The sequence below is a fragment of the Galeopterus variegatus genome, unplaced genomic scaffold (genome assembly GCF_000696425.1).
Source record: "Galeopterus variegatus unplaced genomic scaffold, G_variegatus-3.0.2 Scaffold4944, whole genome shotgun sequence".
Taxonomy (NCBI): Eukaryota; Metazoa; Chordata; class Mammalia; order Dermoptera; family Cynocephalidae; genus Galeopterus; species Galeopterus variegatus.
The window spans coordinates 21,600-25,620 of record NW_007731055.1 but is presented as its reverse complement, the minus strand read 5'-3'; the positions used below and the strand labels follow the sequence as shown (position 1 = coordinate 25,620).

The 4,021-nt window shown below is 42.8% G+C and overlaps 1 protein-coding gene across 2 annotated transcripts in view; it reads left to right on the top strand.

Moving 5' to 3' along the window:
• Positions 1–4,021, top strand: part of LOC103604067 (N-acetyllactosaminide alpha-1,3-galactosyltransferase) — an 80,774-nt gene that overhangs the window by 56,955 nt on the left and 19,798 nt on the right. The gene's annotated exons all lie outside the window — the stretch shown is intronic.

Genomic DNA, 4,021 nt, shown 5'->3' with positions numbered 1-4,021 from the left:
GTAAGATTACCTGAAACCCTAAATGGGGATTCCACCCATCCTGTATCCCAAGCCCTGGACTGTCCTTAAAATCATGAGCTCTCCTAAGAAACTTCTGGTTAATCATCTTCCTTCCTGCCACATGCTTAATAACTTGATTTTTGTACTTGTTGACTAGACCCAGAGATAGTGAGCGCAAATTAAACCCCAAATGTAATTTTAAATAATTCATATGATCAGATATGGAGATAGCCTTCAGAAATTTCAGACAAGAATTCCATGAGAAATCCACCCTGAATTTTGCAACCCTAAGTTATTTTCAGAATTTAAAGGAGCAACCCTGCAGGGGCTGGCCAGTTAGCTCAATTGGGTAGGGCACAGCCTTGTAATACCGAGGTCACAGGCTCGGATCCTTTTGTACTCGCTAACCGCCCAGGAAAAAAAAAAGGAGCAAATCAAGTTGTTGGCTTTTACTGCAAAATGCACTCTGAGTTGCTGGAGATTCAATAGTGCCTAGCTAAAACTTTTAAGTGTTTTGTTTTTTTTTTTAATTGTTATTTTTGTTTTTAAACTCTGGAAAGCAAGATGAATTAAACATATCTGAGTTTTCAAATTTATCTGTGGATTTATCCCAAATATATGGGCTGCCTCTGCTTTTTGAAAACTACAATGGCTTGGGGATTCCAGCTGGAGAGGCTTCTGATAGAAGTCTTTATAAGCAGCTACAGAAATGCGTGATGCCTTTGACTCAAGAGGCATTGGAAGAGTTCAGCCTTCAGCTACAAAAAGTCTACTGTACAATTTTCAGCACAAATAATATTTTCATGGTGAAATGTTTTAGTGGCCCCCAAGTTCAAGATGGTAGCCTGAATTAACGTTTGAATATCTCTTTCAGTTCTTAAATTCTAAGATTTGAAGAGTCAGCAGGATGATCTTGGCTACTAAAAAAGAAATTCACCTGCTGTTGTTTTGTTCTGAATAACTCATTTTATGAAAAGTATGACAAGCTAGAGTGTGACCAAGGTAAAACAGTCGGAAACTAGGTCTTTTGAATTGAAGAAACCAAGAGTGACTAGTCCAAAAGAGAGATGACTCAGAGTTGGGGGTGGGGACCCTGGGACTTCCTTAGGTGCTTGAGGGCCAAGGAAATATCCTGGCCAGTCTGTAGAGCAAGACTGTCTGGGCTGGTCCTATGCCACCACTCACCTGCACTGTGACCTTAGGCAAGTTACTCAGCCATTCTGTTCTTCAGTTTCCCTATCTTTAAAACTGGGGATAATAATAGTATCTATCTCATAGAGTTGTTGGGAGGATTATATGTTATTATGTATAAAGCAACTGGGACAATGCCTGGGACTTAATAAGCACTCAGTAAATGCTAGTTGCTGACATCATCATCATCATCACTGTTTTAGCTCAGGCCACTATAACAAAATACTCTAAACTGGGTGGCTAAAACAACAGGAATTTATTTCTCGCAATTCTAGAGGCTAGAGAGTCAAAGATCAAAGTTCCAGGCGATTCAGTTCTCCGTGAGGGCTCTCTTCCTGGCTTGCAGAAGGCCACCTTCTCCCCATATACATGATGGAGAGCAAGTGAGCTACAGTCTCTTCTTATAAGAACACTATTTTTTTTTTTCTTTTGGCTGGCTGGTACAAGAATTGAACTCTAAACCTCAGTGTTACCAGCACTTATAAGAACACTAATTTTTTTTTTCTTTTGGCTGGCTGGTACAAGAATTGAACTCTAAACCTCAGTGTTACCAGCACTATGCTCTAACCAACTGAGCTAACCCACCAGCCAGACCACTAATTTTATCATGAGGTCCCACCCTCATGACCTCATCCAAGCCTAATTACCCCTAAAGGCCCCACCTCCAGATACCATTACGTGGGGGCAGAGCTTCCACATATGAATTGGTGGGGGGAGGGACACAAGCATTCGCTCCATAACAATCATCATTATTATTTGCTTCAGAGGGCAAAACCTGACCGAGGACTCTGGCAAATAGAAAGGCAAGCTCCAGCAGCTGGAAGAGTCCAACAGAACACAAGTGCTCTGTGGGGTTCCTGCCCAGAGTTGGAATGCTTGTTTGGATGACCCTCAAGCTCTGAGTCTGAAGAAACACTTTGGTGTTTTGAACTGTAGCTAAAATTGTACTTCCATATTTTGGGCAGTACACCTGAAATTAAAATATGAGAGTCAGAGTCTCAAATGTGCAAATTGACACTGGCCTCTCAGAAAGAGGGTTATTTTTCAGGGCTGGGAATGTTCTCTTTGCACAGTGGCCAGAGCAGGTTCTGGCTGCTATTCAGGGTCATAGTCTGGCACCCAGTCTCCAGCCGCATCATTCTGTGATGTGCGGAATCCACTTGAACGTCTGCAAGAGGCTGCAAAGGGAGCATGATCTTTTGCCACTTGATGAAGTTACCCGCATGATGGCTTGAGGTGAGCTGAGGACATTAACCTAGACAGATGGGCAGCACTGAGCTAAAAATGATTGTAAAATAACAAAATCAAGCACATTGACCAATTAGAAAATAGGAGAACTGTTGTAAATGAAGCATCCTGAAAGAATGTCATCCTGGATAGCATTTGATTTGAGGCTGGATGAAAAAAAGTTGTTTAGAATTTTAGAACTGGAGAAAAGCTTAAAAGTTATAATAATAATAATGATGGTGATGGTGATTATAACAGTAGCAGCTGCTAGCTGTTGAGTGTTTGCATGTGCCAGGACCTGTGCTATGCATTGCCTCCCATTTCTGATACTAGCCCACAAAGTGGATATTTTTCCAAATTCCTGGACGAGGACACTGAGTCTCACAAATGTTAAATGTTAATGTTTAAGGTCACACTTTCAGGAAGATTTAGGTCCCCTACTGTCTGACTGCAGCTCATTCTCTTACCTAACACACAATCCTTCTTTTAGTTGAGGGTCCAAAAATGGAGGCCAAATAGGTGAAGTGACTTTAACAGTGAGTTTATGTGCATGTTCTTACTGGAACTCAGACCTTCTGATTCGTTGTCCTGGACTCCTTCTTGAGCTACTTGTCTGTGCTGAGTGTTTGTGAGGGATACAACGTGAGCCAAGTAGAACTCCTACCCTCAAGGGGTTATGATCTAGATGGGGCAATGAGATGTGCATATAAATAAACAATGATACAAAGTAGGTGGATGTCAGAGGGAGAGGAGAGGGCGGCCAGAGTTCAAGGAGGCAGAGATCATGTTGCCTTGGAGGGGATCCAGTTTTTGCATTTGTTCACAGTTATTTACTGAGCCCCTACTATATGCCAGGCACTGTGCTAGGACCATATCGAGAAAGGCACAGGAGCAGTGGCATTTGAGCTGTGCCTTGAAGGATGAATACATGTGAAAGTGCCACTGCAGTGTGGATATTGCTGTGTTGAAGGATTCTGGGAGAGGAGGGTAGAAGGGTAAGAAGGTGGGATTGTTAAAGAGATGCGACAAGTGGATGAACCGGAATCTACAAATTGGTGCCCTCAGTGCCAGGTGGGGTTCTGAGTGCTGGGTTGCAGCTGAACCTTCCTCTCCTCTTTGTCTTCCCCTCCCCTTTCCCCCTCTTGCAGGAGCTAGAGTCAGATTCCCCAGGTTCAAATACCGGTTCTACTCCTCACTAGCAGTATGACGCTGGGCCAATCACTTAATGCCCCTGTGCCTCAGTTTCCACATCTGTAGGATGAGGATAAGAGTAGAACCTACTTCATTGATGTTGTGAGCATCTCATGAGGTTAATGTAATATTTATATATATAAACACACACATATGTTGCCTAGAACAGTGCCTGGCTAAGTATCAGCTATTATGACTATTGTCAGAATCAATAAGCAGATTTAGAACCTGGGGACTTTAGAGCCTGGTCCATGAGTATTGGGCTCGGAGGGAAAACTAGGTGGTGAGAAAGGATGCATTTTCTTCTTAGGAGGAGATATGGATTCCCAGAACAGGGAACACGCTGGGAGAGGAGACTAAGGGGACTTGGGAGGGTCTGATCAACTATTATTCATTCATATGTTTCAGAGAC